Below are 24213 nucleotides of genomic sequence, written 5' to 3'. Positions count from 1 at the left end.
AAAAATCAACGAAACAAAAAGTTGGTCTTGGAGAAAATCAACAAGATTGACAAACCCCTAGCTAAACTAATCAAACGGAGGAGAGAGAACACTCAAATTAATAAGATCAGAAATGAAAAGGGGGACATAACAACAGACATAGAGGAAATTCAGAGATCATTAGATCTTACTACGAAAGTTTATATGCCACAAAGTTGGAAAATGTACGAGAAATGGATTGGTTTTTAGATAAATATCATTTACCAAAGTTAAATCAAGACTAGGTGAACAATCTAAATAGACCTGTTAGTCACGAAGAATTAGAAGCGGTTATCAAAAACCTCCCGACCAAAAAAAGCCCAGGGCCAGATGGTTTCAATGCAGAATTCTACCAGAACTTTCAAGAAGAGCTGATACCTATACTCCTTAAGGTATTTCACAATATAGAAACAGAAGAGTCATTGCCAAACTCTTTTTATGAAGCTACAATTACCCTGATACCAAAACCACATAAAGACACAACCAAAAAAAGAGAATTACAGGCCAATCTCACTCATGAACATCGATGTGAAAATTCTCAATAAAATACTGGCAAACCGAATCCAAGAACACATTAGAAAAATTATCCATTATGATCAAGTAGGCTTCATCCCAGAGATGCAGGGCTGGTTCAATATACGCAAATCTATCAATGTAATCCATCATATAAATAAACTGAAAGAAAAAAACCATATGATCATTTCATTAGATGCTGAAAAAGCATTTGACAAAATCCAACATCCCTTTATGATAAAGGTGTTGGAGAGATTGGGGATACAAGGATCATACCTAAATATAATAAAAGCTATTTACAGCAAGCCGACAGCTAACATCAAACTGAACGGAGAGAAACTCAAAGCCATTCCATTGAAGTCAGGAACAAGACAAGGCTGTCCACTCTCCCCATACCTCTTCAATATAGTGCTAGAAGTTCTAGCAATAGCAATATGACAACATAAGGGGATCAAGGGGATTCGAATTGGAAAGGAAGAAGTTAAACTCTCGTTATTTGCAGACGATATGATAGTATACATGAGCGACCCCAAAAACTCTACCAAAGAACTCCTACAGCTGATAAACACCTTTAGTAATGTGGCAGGATACAAGATCAACTCCAAAAAATCACTTGCCCTCCTATACACAAAGGATAAAGAAGCAGGGAGGGAAATCAGAGAAACTTCACCTTTCACGATAGCCACAAATAACATAAAATATCTTGGGATAACTCTGACCAAGGAAGTGAAAGACCTATTTGACAAGAACTTTAAGTCTTTGAAGAAAGAAATTGAAGAGGATACCAGAAAATGGAAAGATCTCCCTTGCTCTTGGATTAGGAGGTTCAACACAGTAAAAATGGCAATTCTACCAAGAGCAATCTATAGATTCAATGCAATCCCCATCAAAATTCCATCAAATTTCTTCACAGACCTTGAGAGAATAATAATTAATTTTATATGGAAAAACAAAAAACCCAGGATAGCCAAAACAATCTTATATAATAACAGAACGTCTGGAGGTATAACCATCCCTGACTTCAAACTCTATTACACAGCAACAGTATTGAAAACAGCTTGGTACTGGCATAAGAACAGAGAAGTCGACCTATGGAATCGAATAGAAGACCCAGATATTAACCCACAAACCTATGAACACTTGATTTTCGACAAGGGGGCTAAAGGTATGCAATGGAAGAAGGAAAGCATCTTTAACAAATGGTGCTGGCATAACTGGATGTCAACCTGTAGAAGAATGAAAGTAGATCCATATCTATCACCATGCACAAAAATCAAGTCCAAATGGATTAAAGACCTCAACATTAATCTGACCACTTTGAACCAGATAGAAGAGAAAGTGGGAAGTAGTCTACAAGACATAGGCACAGGAGACCACTTCCTAGGTAGCACCCCAGTAGCACAGACAATAAGAGAATCAATGAATAAATGGGACCTCCTGAAACTGAGAAGCTTCTGTAAAGCAAAGGACACTATCAGTAAGACAAAAAGGCTACCTTCTGACTGGGAGAAGATCTTCACCATCCCCTCATCAGACAAAGGCCTGATCTCCAAAATATACAAATAACTCAAGAAACTAGACTCAAAAACTCTAATTAACCCAATTAAAAAATGGGGTGCTGATCTGAACAGAGAATTCTCAACAGAAGAACTCCGAATGGCCAAAAGACACTTAAGGTCATGCTCAACCTCCTTAGCGATCAGGGAAATGCAAATCAAAACAACTTTGAGATACCATCTTACACCTGTCAGATTAGCTAAAGTCAAAAACACCAATGGTAGCCTATGCTGGAGAGGATGTGGAGAAAGGGGAACTCTCATCCATTGTTGGTGGGAATGCAAACTTGTGCAGCCACTGTGGAAATCAGTGTGGCGGTTTCTCAGGAAACTGGGAATCAACCTCAAGACCCAGCAATTCCACTCTTGGGAATATACCCAAGAGATGCCCTATCATACCACAAAAGCATTTGTTCAACTATGTTCATAGCAGCACTATTTGTAATAGCCAGAACCTGGAAACTACCTAGGTGCCCCTCAATAGAAGAATGGTTAAAGAAGGTGTGGAACATATATACACTAGAGTTTTACTCAGCGATAAAAAACAATGACATCTTGAATTTTGCATGCAAATGGATGGACATAGAAAACGCTTTACTGAGTGAGGTAAGCCAGACCCAAAAAGAGGAATATGGTATGTATTCACACATAAGTGGATTCTAGCCATAATTAAAGGTCTTTGAGCCTATTATTCGAGATCCTAGAGAAGCGAAATAAGAAGGTGAACCTGAAGAAAATCATGTACTTATCCTCCTGGAGATTGGAAATAGACAAGTGTCCCATGTAATCTCGGGTGCATGGAGGGGTGGGTGGGAGGGTTGTTGGAAGGGGAGAGGGTTAGAGAGAAGGGAATAGGGGAGGAATGGGGAAAACTCGGGGGACTGAGATGGGGGGAGGGAGGAAGGATGGATATGGGATCAGGGAAGAATATATCTCAACTAAGGGAGTCATTTTAGGGTTTACAAGAGACTTGATTATAAATGGGATCCCAGGTCCAAGGAGAGATCCCCAGATTGTTCTCTGGACAGAGGAGAGGGTGCCTGAACCGGCCTTGGCCTATAACCATACTGATGAAGATTTTGCTTATCACCATAGATCCTTCATCCGACGATGGATGGCGATACAGACAGAGACCCACATTGGAGCACTGGACTGATCCCCCCATGGTCCAAATGAGAAACAGAAGGAGGAAGAACATGAAAAAAAACTCAGGACAGCGAGGGGTGCAATCACCCACTGATACAAGGGGACTGATCTAATGAGAGTTCACCAAGGCCAGTTGGACTGGGACTGAACGAGCATGTGATCCAACCAGATTTTCTGAATGTGGCCGGATTCTCTGAATGTGGCTGGCCCGGAGCCTTTCTGAAAAGCCATTGACAATGACACTGGGACTTATTTCCTCTGCATATACTGGATTTTTGGGATCCAGTCTGTTTGGATACTAACCTTCCTGGACCTGGAGGGAGTGGGGAGGAACTTGAACTTCCTACAGGGCTGGAAGCCCTGACTGCTCTTAGGGATGGAGAGGGAGGAGGAGGGGAAGGGAGGGAGTGGGAGGGTGTTGGGAGGAGGGGCAGAAATGGAAACTTTCATAATTTAATAAACTTTGAAAAGAAATTTAATTAGTGGTTTTGGTATTTAAAAGTCAAGTAATTAATTGAATTATCTATGTTGACCTTATCTCCTGTAACTTTAATCTTTGTATTAGTTAGACATAGATTTTGTAGATTTTGGAGGTTTTTATTAAATAAACTATGTGATATCTAAAAAAAATAAAAATAAAAAAATAAAGTGTATTAAGAATCGAGGATTTTAAAACACTGAGAAAACTTTAATTAATGACCCAAAGAAAGGGAGACATATGCCACAATCATGAATTCTTAGAATATATATTGCTGGTTATCTAATTGCTACAGCTTTTTGGTACAATCCAAGTAAAATATAAGGAGACTTTTTAAAATTTAGGATGACTCTAAAATTATAAGACAACACAAAGGATCTAGAATAACAATGTATATAAAGAACAAAATTAAAGAATATATGACTTCATTTTAGAGACTCTTAGAAGCTACAAAAAACAGAATTTATTGTTGCAAAAATATATAAAAGGGATAGATACCTAGACTGAATAGGTCTCTACATTTAGAATGATTTTGCTTGTACAAAGGTGTTAAGATAATTAGAGGTAAATTTTTTCATTTCAATAAATGTCACCAGAACATCATTTTATCAGTATGGTACATCATAAACTTTCCCTTCACTTTACACCAAGAAAACCATTTGCTTCAAGTCTATTATGAGCATAACTCTCAAACTTCAAAATACATCCTACTTATCAAGAATCCCTAAGACACTAGCATTGTGATACTGGAGGAGATGACAGAAAAGGTGAAATGCCCCGCCGAGCAGGACTTTATCACTATACCACTAGTTTTGATAGATGGTATAAAAAGTAATCTGACAATAGGTGAATTAATAGAAAAGGGATTTTATAAATCATTAGTTTTAATAGACACTTGGGTGTCACCCAAAGGAAATGAATACTAAAATAGGCAGATGGAGTAAAAGCCATGTACTGTCTGTCCTAACAGAGTAAGAGGAGGGAGCCATTTACCACTGAATAAGACGAACAGAATCTCTAAAGAACAGATGAGAGACATCATCCTTTGAATAAAAGTTGTAGAGTTGATTTGCCTTCTTTTCTGTAAGAAAAACCACTGTTTCTCGGTTTAAAAAATTCCTGGGGAAAGGATCATTGATGCTTGAGTTCCCTTGGAAAAGGAAATCTACTTTTAATTGCTAAAACGGGTGAGGTTAAGCCTCTCTCTCAGTTTGCTGTTTCACAAGTACAATTAGCTCAAGTTAGTCAGTACACCAAAGCAGCATATTGAATGCTGGAGTGTACTGACCTTCTTTCATGCACAATGTCTATACCTTAAAGACACTTCTAAAAAGGGGCCAGCCTACAGGCATAGACCTGTAATCGCAGCTTCTCAGGAACCTAAAGCAGGAGGATCACAGTTGCTGGCCTGATGTAGGTGTCCCCTTTGAGTGCTGGGTTTATCATAAGTGAATAAAGAAATTGCCTTGGCCTTTTGATAGGGCCGAACTTAGGTAGGCAGGAAAAACAGAAATGAATGCTGGGAGGAAGAAGGGCAGAGTCAGAAAAGCCATGGATCCTCCTCCTGAGACGGACGCCGGTTAGAATCTTGCTGGTAAGCCACTCCACGTGACAATACATAGACTAATAGAGATGGGTTAAACTAAGATGTAAGAGTTAGCCAATAAGAAGTTAGAGTTAATGGCCAAACAGTACTTTAATTAATACAGTTTCTGTGTGGTGATTTCAGGGCTAAGCTAGCCAGGCGGCCGGAAACGAACAAGCGGCCCCTCTTCCCCTGCAACACTGGCCTTAACCTCTTCCTCTTGGGAGGAGGCAAAAAGGTGCGACATAAACTAATACGGATGCTGAGAATCAGGTAGAAAGCTCACAGCGGACTCATTTATTTAACAACGGGCGGGGGGGGGACTTACATATCCTCCCAGCACCCGGGCTTTCTGATCCTTTGACTGTTGACATCTCATACTCATCCCTCATTGGCTAGGCAGGATCAGGACCTCTGACAGCACCTGTTGCTAGGCCCTCAGGAAACACCCCTTGGTCGCTCCTTATTGGCTAGGCACAGACAGGACCTTTGACAGCTCCAGGCAGACTCCAGCTTGACTCTTTTTGCCTGGTAGACCTTAAGTTCCTACAGATCACAAGTTCAGACCTTACCCAGGTTCCAGAGTAAGATGAAGGACAGCATTGAAAGCTTAGTGAGAACCCATCTCAAAGTGCAAAATAAAAAGGCTGCTAGGATACAGACCAGAGATAAAGTTCTTGCCTAACATGTGGAAGGACCAAGGTTCAATTGCCAATAAAATGCACATATACATCCATATATATGCACAGGCACATAGGCAATCAATATATAGGCAAGAAAGAAAAAACATTTTTTCAATACATTCAATACATGTATTTAAGAAATTACTTGCACATCTAAAAGAACATGTAACGTTTACAACTATAGTTATCTCACTGAAGAAAAGTCACAAAACAGATGTTCCCATCAACAGTGGGGAGGCTAAAATGTGGGGCTACGTTATGCTACTGTTGTATGGCTACATATATACATATATGCTATGTTGTATTTTAAAATGACTAAGGTCAAAAGACTGACAGTATCAAGGGTTGCAGTGAGGACAGAGTTCCCTGTAGCCTCACTCCCCACAGGAAGGAATGTAAACTGATTTTCAACTAGTTTCTTGTACACACATCCAAGCTGCACGTTGGTTGTACTCTATGTCATTTATACAATGAAAATGAAGGCATGTGCTCACATAGGATATGTTCACATATGTATATGTATGTATACATGCACACACAAACACATACACACACGTACACACACACACACACACACACACACACACACATATATATATATATATATATATATATATATATATATATATGTATATATATAAAACCCCTGGGAATCAGAATTCTTAGCAACTTCATTAAAAATAGCCAATGAAAACTTGAAAAAGTCTGAAAGGGTAAATGGGAAAAGGTTTTTTTTTTAATTGTCTAGTGGAATGCAAGTACACAACACACATGTTAATTGCCATTAGAAACTACAACGCATTTGGCCCCACGACATAATTGACATATAAAAACCGTACCACAATGTCTTCAAGGAGGGTACAGCTCAGTGTCTTAGCTATGAGAGGATTCTCTAGGCCTTTGTGGCAGACACAATACATTGGAGTAGCTAGGTTGTTTATGATAAGTCTCCCACTATCAAGTTTCCTGCTCTTTTGAATCTATCTCTTCTTTCACTTGATGCTAGGGAAGTTTAGCATACTGATTTCTCTCAGTCAAAGTGTAGTCTCAGATCCTATTAAAACTTTCCAGCTGTATGAGTGCACACACAAATCTAAAGTGTCATCATCTCTACAAGTTGACCTAATAAATTCTATTCCCTTTTGACTGACAACCTTATGTTGCTTTTTTTTCTCTCTGCCTTCTATTGATTCTTTGTGGATTTTGCATCAGGCATTTTGATCCCACTCTTCTCTGTGACTTCTTGAATCTGCCCTCTGCCCTTACAATCTCCAAATTTAAAAAAAAAAATGAACAAAACAAAGGGGAAAAAAGCAAAAACAAAAACAGAAAAGAAGAATCTTGTTTTGGAAACGCAGTGTGGCTTTTTGAGTCTCACAGTTTATCCTTTAGTCCATTCATCTTTACTTGTAAGTGCTCATTGTCACCATTAGTCATTAGTCCGCCTCAAGGCTTCTGGTTTCTGCTACATTACTGATATGGGCTCTCACTGGGGCTTCTCTTGAATATCCCGTTGTCCTGTGTCATGGAGAACCTGTTGTTTGGACTCTGTAGGTCCCTCCATCCATTTCATATGCTCCAACAGTTCATAGATTCTCTGAATGTTAGGGTGGATTAACTCATAGCCCTGGTTCTGGGCCTGGGTAATAGGTGGGTTGGTCAGCTCGTTAGCTTTCCCTCATCATCACTACCCAGGAGAGTTCTCCAGCACTGCCTTGGCTAGCTCATCCTCTGCAGGCTACAGAAAGGAGCAGGGCCAGTTCTTCTGCTCTCAGGTCTTCAGATTCAGTCCCCCTCATTCATATCACCAGGGATGTTTTTAAGATTTAATTTAATTTAATTTTGCGTGCATTAGTGTTTTGTCTGCCTTGATATCTGTGTAAGGGTGTTAGAGAGTTGTTAGCTACCCTTATGGGTACTGAGAATCAAACCCAGACCCTCTGGAAGAGCAGCCAGTGCTCTTGACCACTGATCCATCTCTCCAGCCCTTATGATGTTTCTCTGTGTCTACTCTTCACTTTTGTGCCACAGATGTGAGAAAGATACAGCAGTGTCTTTGGTGAGTCAACTACTTCCTCCTGTTTAGATTATATTGACCAATCTGGAACATATCATTATACAAACACAAGACTGTAAGTAGGAATCCAGTGGAAAGTGCTTTTAAAATAATATGAAATACCTATGCAGGGTCCATGTCTTAAATAAAATCCTGGGAGATGGTGGTGATTCATAGCGGTGGACCCAATGGGACATTGTTGGGTCAATAAAGCTCATTCACAAAGATTGTAGGACTGTGTAGGACTCCGTGTCTGTCTTTCTTTTGTAACTAGATACGCTGATGTGAGGAGGCATCCTTTGTCACATTTTTCACCATAAGGTGTTTGCTGTCATGCACAAAGTGCTGTGTCATTCCTGGAAATGTCTGCATTCTAGGACACTATGCTAGTGTTAAATTACTGCCTAATCATGCTCTTGTAAAGAATAGTTTTTCCTTAGAAAAAAAATTTCCTAGATAATATAAAATCTTTGTGGATAAAGTGCAATGTTTCTAGAAGAAAATAATGCATATATACATTTTAAAGTTGAGCTGGTTAGTTTTATGTCAACTTGACACAAGCTAGAGTCATTTGAGAGGAGGGAGTCTCAATTGAGAAAATACCTCCATAACCTTTGGCTGTGGGCAAGCCTATATGGCATTTTCTTAATTAGTGATTGTCGGAGGAGATCCCAGACCACTGTGGGTGGACTCACCTCTTGGCTGGTTATCCTTGATTCTATACCAAAGAAAGCTGAGCACTCATGGAGAGCGAGTCACTAAGCAACATTCCAAGGTCTCAGTATCAACTCCTGCCTCAAGGTTCCTGCCCTGCCTAAGTTCCTGCCCTCACTGCTTTTGATGATGAAATGTTATATAGAACTGTGAGTGAAATAAACACTTTCTTCCCCAACTTGCATCTTGGTCCCCTAATTAAGACACATGGCATTTTAAAATTTCTGTATGTATTTTTTCCTAATTTGCAGTTTGTTTAATAATTGTTTTTCTGTCAGTACAAAAAGTCTCAATATACTAAGTAATTTTAGATTTGCCATTCTGCTTCTAGGCACTAAATAAAATGACTTATTATTACTAATTAAAAAGGGAAAAGGTCAATTTAAGTTTTAGCATGTAATCACTTAATACTGATTTTCAAAGTCAACGGAAGGAGAAAGTCTCCCAGGACCTTGTTAGTAGCAGACAGCTCGTGAAATCAGAGTTCTGTCATAAGACTAGCATTCCTTTAAGCTGGCCCTTGTGACCACTACCCAGCTCTAAAGCCACTTAAGAAGTCATTGTTTCTGCCTGTCAAGTAAGATGGCTTAGTTTCTGTGGGTGTTACTTTCCCTAATAGTTCAACCAATCATTTTTATCTGCTGCCAACCCGAGCATTTATTAACAAGTGTGAAAAGTGTTCAAGAAGTAGCATGGGATATTGGATGAACTCAATCTTCTGAAAAAGTTTAATGTCCAAGGAGAGCTGTCACATGACTACAGAAAATAAGGAATATCGGTACATAACTAATATTCTCTCTCTCTCTCTCTCTCTCTCTCTCTCTCTCTCTCTCTCTCTCTCTCTCTCTCTCTCCATACTCCATATCGGCTTACCAAGTTATTTCACACAAACATCAATTGTTTTATTATTGAGGTCCTGGATTTTAGTTGTTATTGCTTTGGTTGCTTTGTCTTTCTGTGTATCTCTGTCTTTACCTGACAGTCTATCTGTCTGTCTGCCTGCCTCTCTCTCTCTCTCTCCCTTTCTCAGAAACTTTTCTCTTGTTCTGGTTTTTGAGGCAGTGCCTCTCTATAAACACAGGATACCTTTCAATCTGTAATTCCCCAGCCTTACATGGGATTCCAGGTCTGTGCTACCATGCATGCTTACCTATCTCAGAAATAGCACATTTTATTCTTCTAGCTTCTCAAACCAAACTTTACCATGTCATATTAGCTCTTCCTCACACACCAAAAGCAGATATCAACAAATCCTGCTCATCCAATCCCCCAAAATTAATGATAATCAGACCCTTCTACTGACAACACACAAGAACAGACATAGCCATCATTTTTTTTAACCTATGTTATTCCCCACAGCTTAGAAAGTGTGTCTTGGATATGTCAGTTCTGCTACAGTTTGATATTTGCTTTATACACGTGTTACTTTTGAAACCTTACCCACAGATGGAAATCTGTGAGGCATGCCCATCCAATGCATGCACACTGGTGTGGTGTAGCATAAAAAGCCTACCCTTAGTAGGTCTACCAAATCAATTTGATTCCTAGCAAGTTGTGTTACATTACTACAGCCTCTTTGCTTCTCTGTCCTTCTGCAAACACAAAGGCTTTCCCTGAAAGGCTCTGGACAGTGTCACAATGGCTTAACCCTCCATTTTTTCTGCATGTCTCATGACATGTCACTGCACTGAAGAGGTGTTTCTAGTTGAAGAAGCCCACTGTAAAATCCTGCCTTTGACTCGACTTTTAAGAAGAACTCACCACCAAATACACTCATAAATTTATACAGATTTTTTTCAATGTGGACATGTATGTATAAAAAGTAATTCATGCTAGAGCACATGAAAATTTTATCAAATAGACTGTAAACTGTTCTTTTTCACTTAGACTATGAATTCCAAGAAGGCCAAACCTTCTTTGTGTCACAACCTAGGATACACCTGTCAAATAACACACGCTCAATAGATACTTTTTTTTAAATCTATGGATGAGTCCTGGAGGCACTGACAGATCCTCCATAAACTGAAATGCCTCCTTCTGCTCTTGACTTGAGGAATGGAAGGGCTGTCTGGTCTACAAGAGCTAATTCTAGGAGAGCCAGGGCAATTACACAGAGAAACCCTATCCTGAAAAAGCAAAAATAAATAAATAAACAAACAAACAAACAAACAAACAAAAACAAACCAGTGACTGAATGAGTTCTTTCATGGGCAGTTTTCTTGTGCATCTCCCATTGTTTCCAAGCTGTTTTCCTGATCCCTTTAATGATGGGGAAGTAGTATCATGCTGTGGGCCATCTTTGACTAGAAATGCTGGAGGTATCCACAGTGTTGTGTTTACAAGGCTATTTATGACTGTTCTCGTGATTTTTATTATTACATTTTATTGAATCTTTAGAGCCCCAGACTGCAAGTGTCACTTAACTGTTTTTAAATATTCCTAGGAGATTCTTAAAAGTTTTCAAATTAAATTTAAAATCATATATTGGCCTCCGGGGTGGAGTTCATCAGTACAGTACTTGTTTAGCAGTTACGAGGCTCTGAGTTTGATCTCCAACATCTAAAAATCAAATGTTTTCTCAGTCATATCCAAAGCCCTACCTCTTGGTATGTAGAGACAAGAGAATTACTAATTTGAAGACAGTCTGGGCTTCTTCACATGGTGAGATTCTGTTTAACACATGCGCACATACGCATACAATATACATAACACACACACAGAGAGAGAGAGAGAGAGAGAGAGAGAGAGAGAGAGAGAGAGAAAGAGAGAGAGAGAAAGAGAGAGAGGAGAGAGAAAATCTACAGACTGAATTCCCCACTAAGCACAAAAGTGCTTGTTGTCATTATTACCACTGCCTGATTAGGTTGCTTTCTATGTAGGGAAATTTTTGCCCCTGCTTTGAACTTTACATTAAAAGAACCAAATCGTTGGATGATGTCACCGATTCCAAAAGAGCATCATTTCCTTGAACTTGTACTTGAGAGGTGCAAATTCCAAGAGATGACTGCTTTTGTACACATATGACATGGCCCTGATGTGGTAACTGTCATCTTGAAAAATGCCAAGAGCAATGACCAGCATGTTTTCCTATGACAGATGAAAGGTTTATAGCATAGACATCTTTAGAGGTTTAGCTGTTTGGGATAGAAGACAGACTTGAAAGAATGTGATCTTGGGACATTCAGCAGTGGGAATATAGTTACAAGGTAAAGAGAACTTCTAGTTAAAATACAGGAAACCCAGTTACATTTGAATATCAAGGAAAAAATATTTGCACTTTCAAACATACAGCATAAAGAACGACTTTCTTTTTCTAAAATTAAAATTTAACTGAGCACTGATTGTGAATGTTTGCTAACTGTAGCATGAAAAATGTAGAATGAAAATGACAAACCACTGGAAAAACTAGCTGGTTTGAGAGAAGCACTGTAGGCTGCCTATCTGTAAAGTCATTTTTGTCCATCACTGTAATTCATAATTCCACAGAAATGTTTTTACCCTTACTGTACAGAAATTCATCAACACTATTACACTCTGCATATATCACTTCCTCTATGAGGTACATAGTATGAGAAATGAGCTAACTGTACAAGACACAAGTAATTTAATATGAAGAATATGAGAAAAATCAATGACACAACAAGCCAAAGAGAATTATAAACCCACAACCTTAATCAACATAGTTGTAATGTGTTCAGAAAAGTACTGAGAGCCCAAATTGAACAGCACCTTAAAAGACTTAATGGAATCCATGCCAGGATACAGCAACTACTTGATATATGTAAATTAGTAAATATCAGCAAAACACAGCAGCAAAATGAAAAAGAAAAACACAGCAGCCATCACAATTGAGAAAAAAAAAGTTTGCTAAGATTCAGCATCTCTGCATGCAAAAACTCTGCATAAAGAAGGCATATATAGAACATATTTCAGCGTAATAAAGGCCAATATGATCAGCCAGCACTGTATTGAGTGAGGAATAGACGAATGCTTTCTATCTAAGATCCAGGGCAAAACAAGAGTGTCAAGTTTCACCATGTCCATCTTCAAGAAATACTAAATCTTTGTGAGTTACAGCAACATGAATGGAACTAGAATTTATTATCTTAAATGAAATAAGGCAAGTACAAAATGTTTATGTGCTCACTCATATGTGGAAATGGAAATATTTAATCTCATAGAAATTAAAATATTAGAGAGAGTAGGGAGTGGAAGAAGAAGGAATGGTGAGCAGTGGAACTAAGTTATTCCTACTTTTATGTCACAGTAAAAAGTAAATTTCAAAACTGATTTCATGCTGCACACTACAATCCCACACTCAGGAGGCTGACACAGGGGAAATCATGAGTTCGAGACTAGCCTGGGCTCCATAGCAAGATACTGTCTCTAAAAATAAAAGTGATTAATTAATTCTTAGCTTATTAAAAGAATTTCATTATAACAAAATGAAACCAGTTTCTTATAGAACATAAATTCCCCATCCTCCCCTCCTAATGGTGCTGGATCTGTATAATAAGGATAAATGTCAACACTGAACTACACCAACAGCCTTGAACTTACATTTTGTAGTCCAACCAGGACTTGCCAGGAATGAATGAGCACAGAACAGAGAATGCAGAGTGTCATTAAATGAATGGAGGCATTGATGGTTTCTCAAATACCTCAGCAACATGCCTCCTGAAGTAGAAATAAGAAGTCCTTTTTGATAAGGATGAAGCAGGGACATAACCATAATATCTAGAGTAGGTAGGTGCTAAGAAAAGGGACAATGTAGTGCAAGTTCAAGAGTGGACGTCATATCTGATTCAGACTTTCAAATTAGTACACAATGCATTGAACTAAGAATGTTTAACATGTTAAGATATTTGAGGAAGAAATGCCTAGGATACAAGAAACAAATGAGATCTCAGGAAACCAAAAAGCTAACAAAAATCTGTAAAAGGAATAAACAAACATGCTGGGAAACCACTGGTCACTTCCACCAGAAGGAATGTTGACTAACTACAAATATTTACCTCTCCCTCCTTCCTCCAAATTCAACCCCCAGTACTGACCCCAACTCTGTATCAGACCACCTGCTGTGGTCTCACCTCACAGTCTACCCCTATTCCTATGGGAATCAGCAGATCCTGATGGAACACCATGCTTCTCTGTCTTCTGTGGACCCCCTCAGTCTCCCTCAGAGTCTAAACCTAATCCTAAGTATAAGTTTCCAAAAATTAGAAGCACATTTTACCTGGAACCTGAAGGGGTCATACCTGTAGACCAGTAGAATTTACTACCAGGCAATACATAGTTCTGACACTCTTCTAAGAACCAGAGAAGTAACAAACCAAGGAGCAGAGGGCTCACCTAAAAAGACAAGACCAAATACCAGTTCCTAGAATCACAGTCTTCTCAATCCAGATGCCTAGATGTCAAAGTAAAAACACAGTAACAGTTAGGATAGTATCTCTGTAATAGAACCTAGCAACCCTACAACAGTAGGTCCTGAGTATCTCAGCATACCTGAGGCAAAAGAAAAAGACATTAAAATAGCCTTTATGAATATGATAGTTGTCCTTAAAGAGAAAGCAAACAATTATCTTAATGAAACACAGTGTTGTGTTCCACAACAGTGGAATAAAAGGTCTAGAAGAGTTAAATACCTAAAGGTAGAAATAGAATCAATAAAGAAACCCAAACAGAGAGAAACCGAAAATTAAAAATTGTCAGTAACTCAGTTACCTCAGAGGCAAGTGTCACCAGCAGAACACAAAGAGGAAAAAAAAGAATCCTAGGCAGTGAAAATAAAATAGAAGAAATGGATACATTAGTCAAAGAAAATGTTAAATACATCTTTTTTAAAAATCTGAAACAGAACATCTAGGAAATCTATGGGACTATAAAAAGATCAAAATCTAAGAATAATAGGAATAAAGTAAGGAGAAGAAACCCAGGTCAAAGACACAGATAATACCTTCAACAAAATCATAGAAAGGATTCCCCAATAAAAAGAAATGCCAATCAAGGTGCAAGAAGCATACAGAACACAAAATAGATTGGACCAGGAAGTTAAAGTACCCTCAGAATACAACAACTACATAGTAATTAAAACACTGAAATTAGAGAACAACGAAAAAATATTAGATGCTGAAAGAAAAAAAGACTAAGTAAAATATTAAGGCAGACCTATTGAAATTACAGTGACTTCTCAGTGGAAACTCTGAAAGACAGACTAGCCTGGACAGATGTTTTACAGACTCTAAAAGACCACTAATGCCAGCCCAGACTACTATAACCAGCAAAAATCCAATCACCATATTTGGAGAAAATAAGATATTCTATGATAAAACCAAATTTAAGCAAAATCTCTGTATTAATCTAGTCCTACAGACAATACTAGAAAGATAGCTCCAACCTAATAAAGCTAAGCACATCTAAGAAAAGACAACAATTAAATAATCCCAGACTACCAAATCAAAAGAGCGGAATCACACATAAGAATAATACAACAAAATAAAATGAATCAACACTGAATGAATGAAATCTGAAATTTATGCCCTGGAAATGCTGAAACATGCATGGGCAGTCCCTATATCGTGATTCAGTGGAACTAGTCCATATTGAGTTTCATTGACTAAGCTGAAGAAGATGACTGACCAGATGGTCTCAACTCACCAATGAAAACAAACAGACTAACAGAATGAATGTGAAAACAGGATCCAACCTTCTGCCACACCTAAGAAACATACCTTAACACCAAGGAAGAAGAAAACCTCAGGGTTTTCTCATGGAAAAATACTCTAAGCAAATGGACCTAAGAAGCAAGCTGCTGCAGCCATATTAGTATCTAGCAAACCATACTACAAAACAAAACTAATCAGAAGAGATAAAGAAGAAAAATAAACACTATTTTAAAAAGAAAAAGTCTACTAAAAGGACATTGCAATTCTTAACATCTATGCATCAGAGTGGTGCCAAAGTTCATAAAAGAAACACTTCTACACGTTAAATCACAGACTGACCATTACACACTGGTAGTGTGAGATTAAAAATACTGTTTGCACCAACAGGCAGGTCATCCAGACAACAACTTGTTGACAGGGGTTTCTATCCCTCATTGTCCCACTAACTCTTATTCCTTACATTAACCCTTAGTTCTTGTCTGTGTTAATCACATGGCTTGGTACCTTTTATCAGTGAGGCATTCTCATCTTCCTTCCTCTGTGTCTGGGTGACGACTGCAGATTGAGCCTTTCTTCTTCCCAAAATTCTCCTGTTCTAGTTGCCCTACCTATACTTCCTGCCTGGCTACTGACCAATCAGCATTTCATTAAACCAATACAAGTGACAAATCTTTACAGGGTGCAAGACCATTATCCCACAGTAACAACTAAACAGAGGAATGCTGGAGCCAATTTGATGTTACAAACCAACTGTTTATATTTATAAAACATTTTACCCAAACATAAAAGAAAATACTTTTTTTAGCATCTTATGGAACTTTCTCCAAAAGTGACCACATATTCAGACAAAAAGTAAGACTTAAAAGATATAAGAAAATTGAAATGATGTCCTTCATCCTATCTGATAACCATGGATTAAAGCTGGTATTAATAATAACGGAAAGTTTACAAACTCAAGGAATCTGAAAAAGTCATTAATTAATGAAAAATGTGTAATGTCAGAAATTAAAACAAAAATGGAAGTTTTTCTAGAAGTGAATGAAGGTGAATACACAATATGCTTAAATATATGGAATATTATGAAAGATATTATAAAAAGCAAGTTCATAGCAATAAATACCAACATAAAAAATGGAGAGAACTCATAATAGTAATTTAACAGCATATGTGAAATTTCTGGAGCAAAAAGAAGAACATATTCCAAAGGAGTAGGCAGCCAGAAATAATCAAATTCATGGCTGAAATCAATAAAATATTTGATATAGATATTGATATAGTTATGAGTCAAAGATTTGGTTTTTTGAGTAAATAAATAATCTTGACAAAACATTATTCAAATCAACTAAAATAAATAGAAAGATGATCAAAATTAACAGAATTAGAAAAGAAAAGGGGTCATAACAATGAGCACCAAGAAAATCTAAAGAATCATAAGAATATATTTTTAAAAACTTGTCCTCCACTATATTGAAAAAATCTAAAAGAAATTGATAATTGGCATATTACATATACCTTATAAAATGTATATCAATGTCAGATAAGCAACTTAAATGACATATTACCACTAGCGCAATAAAAGCAGTAATTAAAATTCTTATAACCAAAAAGCTCAGAGCCAAATGGCTTTAGTGCAGAATTCTAGCAGACTTTCAAAGAAAAGTTAATGTTAATACAAGATATAAACAAAAGGAACATTGTCCAACTTGTTTGTGAGTCCACAATTACCCTGATACCCAAACCACAACAAAGGAGAATTACAGACCAATTTCCTTTATGAATATAATGCAAAAACTCAATAAAATACCCAAAAACTGAATCCAAAAACACATAAAAAAAAGTTCATCTTCCATGATCACGTAGGCAACATCCTAGAGATTCAGGGATTGTATAAATCAATAAATATAATCCACCATAAAACTTAAAGACAAAAACTATATGATCATCTCATTAGATACAAAAACAATAATAATACAAACAAAGGTCTTTGACAAATTCCAACACGCATTCATGATTAAAGACTTGGATAGAGTAAATATAAAAGAAACATACCACAGCATAATAGCAGCAGTTCGTAGCATGCCCATAGCCAACATCAACTTAAACAAGGAGAAACTCAAAACAATTTCACTAAAATCAGGAACAAAACAAGATTTCCACTCTTCCCATATCTTTTAAATATAGTACTTCAAATCAATATAAAAACTGAAGGAGATCAGGGGGATACAATTCATCAAGGAAGGTTCAAAGTATCTGTAATTGCAGATGATGTGATTGTAGACCTAAGTGACTCTAAAAATTCCGCCAGGAAACTCCTAGAGCTGATAAACACTTGCAGCAAAGTAGCTGGATTCAAAATAAGCTCACAAAAATAAGGATGCCACTTTTATACAAATGTCAGATGAACTGAGAAAGAAATCAGGAAAACTGCATTTTTTACAATAGCCCCAAGTAACAAAAAAATATCTTAGGATAACTCTCACCAATTTAGTGAAAAACTATGATAAAAACTTTAAGACATGGAAGAAAGAAATTGAAGAAGATATAAGAGGACAGGAAGATTTCCTGTGCTCCTGAATCAATAGGATTAATGTAGTAAATTTTAACACCCTACCAAAAATGATCTGAAGATTTAATACAATCACCATCAAAATTCTAACACAATTCTCCACAGAACTTGAAAGAACAGTTTTTAACTTTATATAGAAACATAAAAGTCCCAGGAAAGCTAAAATACTCTGAAAAATAAAAGAACAGATGGAAATACCATTGCTGATCTTAAATTGTACCACAGAGCTATAGAAGTAAAAACAGCATATTATTGGTAGAAAAACAGACATGTTGATGAATAGAACCAAACTCAAGACCCAGATACCCAGACATAAAGTCACACACTTCAGGATTCCTGTTGGGTTTCTTTGCTGATGTTGTTGTTGTTTACATAGTAGTCACAAATACACACTAGAAAATAGACTGCATCTTCAACAAATGGGGGTGCTCAAATTGGATGTCTGCTTGTAGAGAATTTAAGTAGTTCTATATTTATGATCTTGCAAAAAACAACAAAAAAGCTCAAATTCAAATGGATCAAAGACCTCAATATAAAACCGGGTACACTGAACCTAATAGAAGGGAAAATGATGAATAGACTTGAACACATTGGCACAGGAAAATTTTTCTGAATAGGATACTGTTAGCACAGACACCGAAGATTAAAAATTAGTAAGTGGGACCTCATAAAGCTGAAAAGGTTTTGCTCAGCAGATGATAATGTCATTTGCTCAAAATATCAACCTACATAATGAGAAGAGATTTTTACCAATTATGTATCTGATATGGTCTTATATTCAAAATATATAAAGAATTGAAAATGCAGATATCAAGAAGACATACAACCCAATTTGAAAAATGGAGTACAGATCTAAACAGAATTCTCAAAATTAAAAACTCAAATTTCAAAAAACATGAAGAAATATTTGACATCCTTAGTCATCAGGGAAATACAAATTATAACTACTGTGGGATTTCATCTTACACCTGTCAGAATTGCTGACATCAATAACACTGGTGACAGTTCATGCTGGCAAGTATATGAAGTAAGGGGAACATTCATCCATTACTGGTAGGACTGCAAACTTGTATAACCACTAAGGAAATCAGGGTGACAGTTCCTCAGACAGGTGGGAATCAATCTAACTCAAGATATAAGCCCACTCTTGGGCATATATCCAAAGGGCACATCATCTTACCACAAGCACACTTGTTCAACCATGTTCCTTGCTAGTCTTTTCATAACATCCAAAAATTGTAAACAACCTATAAGTCTCTCAGCAGAGGACTGGATAAAGAAAAATAATACACTTACACAATAGAGTATTATTCAGTTGTTTAAAAACAATGACACCATGAAATTTGCAGCTAAATGGATGGTATTTGAAAAAAACGATTCTGAGTGAGGTATCCCAGTCCCATAAAGACAAAAATGGTGTGTTTTTGTTTACATGTAGATATTAGCTCTTGAGTCAATGATAACCAAGCTACAATCCGGTATAGAGGAAAAAAAATTAAAGGTTGCATATAGATTTCTTTAGGAAAAGGAAATAAAACAGCTAGTATGGATGCTATGGAAATGAATTATATGGATATGGATAATAGATATGGAAAATAGATGGCTATGGATAATAGATAATATGGATAATATGCATAATAGATTAAATGGATGTGGATAATAGTTATGGATGCCATGGATATAGGCATGGATAATAGGTACTTATAGATGTTATAGATATGGATAATTATGGATGTTATGCTATGGATGTTATGGATAGTCATGGAATAGAGTTAAATGAGATGATCAAGCAGAAAAGGGAAAGGAATAATAGAAGGAATATGTAGTATAGAGGAGAGGAGCCCCTTGTTCTGGCCACTCGGCTAGCTTACACCCAAAATAACCACACAGAAATTGTATTAATTAAATTACTGCCTGGTCAATTAACTCTAGCCTCTTATTGGCTAACTCTCCCATCTTGATTAACCCATTTCAATTAAATCTGTTTATCACCACGTGACTGTGACTTACCAGCAAGATTCTACCCTACTTCCATCCTAGGCTGGAGATTCATGGCATAGGCCACACGGTTCTTCTTCCCAGCATCCTCTTTGGTCTACTCCACCTATCAAAATTCTACCCTATCAAAAGGCCAAGGCAGACTCTTTATTCAACCAATGAAAGCAGTACACATACAGAAGAACCTTTTATACCATTTTCCCTTTTCTGGTTAAACAAAAAAGAAAGGCTTTTATTTTCAACATAGTAAAATTACATATAACAAAACAGTTATTAAGCAAGAATTACAGTTACAATAAAGGAAAACTATAACTATCTATCTATTTTTTAACTCCATCAAAGACTCCAGGAGGATATAATATTACATAAGTAAACAAGAAATAAGCAACTTCAAAACTTTAAAAATGACAGAGAAATCTCAATGTTTGTACAGTCACCCAAAGTTCTTCTGTATCATGTGGGCATCCATCTTTAGCCTAGAGGCCCATACTATCTAGCAGACATTTCCATGAAGCAAGAAATTTTAAAGACAGTTTAGTCACTTTTTTTGTATCTGGTAGAATGTCTCGCAGACTCTTTCATGAAGCAGGAACCCTGAAGGCTCATCTCACCTTTAGGAAAGTTCAGCAGTCCTCTTTCTGTGAGTTTTTATGTGTCCAGTTTATGTATCAGTCCAGGCAAGAGCAGTTTCTTGCTCAAATGGCTAACCAACTTCATAAGGAGCCTCTTTGATGCCCATCTTCCTCATGAAGTAGATTGGTGCTGTCAGGAGCAGATATGTCTCACTATCATGGAAAGTCCTAAGTTATTAAAACAATTTTAAATGCCATATTCTGTAGTTTTTGAAAGATATCGAAGAATGTCTATCTGAAATATATCTATGCACATCTCGAAAATCTAACTAACATGACTACAAGCTTGACTATTATCAATGATTATTCATTAACAACCTATATTTCCTAATTATACATTACATTATTCAAATGAACTACACAATTACAATACCTTAATCAAGAGCAGAAATATACATATAATAAGATTGACCTTAAATTTATATCAATAAAGCCAAATCCATACCAATGCAAATTATTCATATCTATATTATATTCACCTTTAAATGTAAGCAAACATTTATAAACAATATTTGGGAATATGAGCATAGTTTTTTTCTCTCCAATCTGCTTTGTGCTGTATGGGGGCACTGTTAATCAGGTCTTCCATGCTGTATCCTCTATGCTAGGTTCATCTCAATTGGCAGTGGGGTAAAGTAAGTTTTTGAGGATGTTTACAGCAACCTTTCAGGAGGGTGTGGTCTATCATACCATATTTGTCTAAGAGCAATCCGCAGGGTCTCATCTTTTATGAAAACAAAAGAAGAACAACTTTTCCAAAGCACCATCTCCTTAGGAACAAATTCTGAAATCAAGATACCTTTATAATATACATGTTGGTTTAGCTTAGCAGCCCATATAATGGAACATCTCTCTGGGCACCACTCTGTAATATAGAAGAACAGGACCCCTTGTTCTGGCCACCTGGCTAGCTTATACCTGAAATAACCAAACAGAAATTGTATTAAATAAATTACTGCCTGGTCAATTATCTCTTATTGGCTAACTCTCCCATCTTAATTAACTCATTTCTATTAAATCTGTGTATCACCACATGACTGTGGCTTACTGGCAAGGTTCTAATCTACATCCATCTCAGGCCAGAGATTCATGGCATCTGACACACTGTCCTTCTTCCCAGCATCCTGTTCAGTCTACTTCACCTATCTAAACTCTGCCCTATCAAAAGACCAAGGCAGTTTCTTTATTCAACCAATAAAAACAATAAAAATTCAGAAGGAATTTCTACACCAGGAATAGAAAGAGAAATTAAATTTAATGACCACTTGAGGGGAAGTATGGAAACCTAATACAATAGATGCTCTGTAAAATAGATACATGTGAGAGGCAATCTAAATGGAATCACCAAATAGTGGAGGCAAAGAGCTTAAACTGGACATTCCCTGTCACTAAATGAACTAGTACCATACTGGGTTACATCTAGTAACTTAATAACCCAAATGGTCCCATAAAAATTACGAAAGAGCCAATGTTGTTGCCAAGATTATAGACTGCTCTCTACAAACTGACAGTAAGTCCCCACTGCTGAAGACAACACCTACAGAACTTATTGAACATGGTGAAGTTAAGCTGCTTCCTATATAGAGCCTTCTCCTATATGTTCCAGTGTCTCAAGTGCTGGAAGGCACTATGCACCCTACCAAAGGAAAAGTGTAAGTACAATGCCAGACACAAATCCTTTGTTCTACAATGCTGTCCTGCCTGCAAGCTATGCCAGTACGAAGGTGGCCTAAAGCTTGTTGGAGTAATCGGCAATAGCTGATTTGACTTAAGGCCCACTTTTCATAATCCATACCTGACATTGCTTGGGTGATCAGAACCTGAATCAAGATAGTCCAGGGACCTAAGGTAAAACCACATACCACTGCTCTAAAAGAAAATGACTTCTAGTGACATTCTGCTACACTCACACCTTGCTTAACCACCATCTGCCATCATCAGAAAAACCTCCTCCTACATCAAGTGGGAAGAAGTACAGAAACCCACAGCCAGATTACAGCAGTGAGTGATCAACCATGGAACACTCAGCCCTAACTGAGATGTCTCCATCAAATACCTACCCTTGGGACTCATGGAACACTGGAAAAGGAGGCAGAAAGAGTATAGGAGCCAGAGGGAATGAAGGACACTAAGAAAATAAGGCCCTCTAAATCAACAGGATTGATACAGAAATGAACTCACAGATACTGAGTTGGTATGCACAGTGCCTGAACAAGTCTGCACCAGAGAGGAGATTAAGCTGAAAAGAAAAGTGGACAAATGTTCCTATCTCCAAGACAGATGCGAACTCCAATTGATAACTTGCACATGAAAATTTAGTTTCCTTCAAGGGAGTCTGAAAGGCAAGCAAACTATTCCTAAGTGTAGACTTCATGCTCAGTGGTAGATGGTCAGCAGAAACAAACTCAAGAGCACCTTTGGAGGATCTTTGTCTCATAATGTTACGTCAAGGCTTTTCCTATCATTTTTCCTTTTTTATCTTATTATTTTATTTTTATATTTATTTTATTTATATATTTTTCTAACATTTTTTCACCTTATAGGTCTTTTCTGGATATGCTATGACTTTTATTTTATTGTTTTTATGGGATCCCTGAGTAGGTCAAATGGGTATTAGTTTCTTGTGCCTTCTCTTTGGTCCTTTTCCTTCTGTTTTTTTTTGTTTTGCACAATTACAACATGTTAGTTTTTATTATTTCTTTTACATTATTTTATATTATATTCCTTTATACCCCTTTTTGTTTTTTAATGAGAGACAGGAAGAGGGTGGATCCAGCTGGCTGAAGAGATGGGAAGGAACTGGGAGGAATATAGGGAGGAGAAAATATAATCAGGGTATATTGGTGTGAAAAAAGTTTATTTTTAACAAAAGGAGGGGGAAAGAATAAATAAATGATAATCTATAAAGCAAATATAAATATCTCAAATAGAAGTATTTATAAACTACATTACATGGATTTAAAAGTATATTAGTCATAGAAGAGAAATGTTATGAAAATGAAGGAACATAAACAGTTCTTCAGAACCAAAAAAAAAAAAACAGAAATTAAAGTGAAAGTTGGAGAAACAACAACCACCAATAAAGCATTGACTTGTGTGCTTGTAGCTGCGCCTGAGTTTCCAGAGAAGGAGAAAGTACAAAAGTTTACTGAGTTAGTGACATAATATATATCAGTTTTGATTAAATATGCCAGATAAAAGTAAAGCACAAAAATTCACAAACAGTATAGAATAATAATAACATATTAAAACATCTGAAAAATTAAAGCAATGAGAAAAATTGTCCATGGCTCAAGTGATTAAAAGAATATTGATGAAGTTAAGTAGAAGAAGTGAAAATAAGTGGAGAGGAGGACATGAGAATGGTTTTGATCAAAACTATAGTCAACATATATGAAATTCTCAAACCATAAATTTTAAAGAGACATTGGTGAGAAGACTGACTGACTTCTCATCAAAACTCCAGAAGACAATGAAGTAGTGTAGTTTTGTTCTGGGGAGAACTCTTCCAGATAAATTCCTATAGCCAGCAAAGATGTACTTCAACCATTGAAATCAAATGAATAAAAATTTGTGTAAAAATCTAAGAAAGGAACTGGA

Source organism: Myodes glareolus, chromosome 1 (assembly GCF_982192425.1).
Source record: "Myodes glareolus chromosome 1, mMyoGla1.1, whole genome shotgun sequence".
Lineage (NCBI taxonomy): Eukaryota > Metazoa > Chordata > Mammalia > Rodentia > Cricetidae > Myodes > Myodes glareolus.
Note: the sequence above shows the minus strand (reverse complement) of the source record.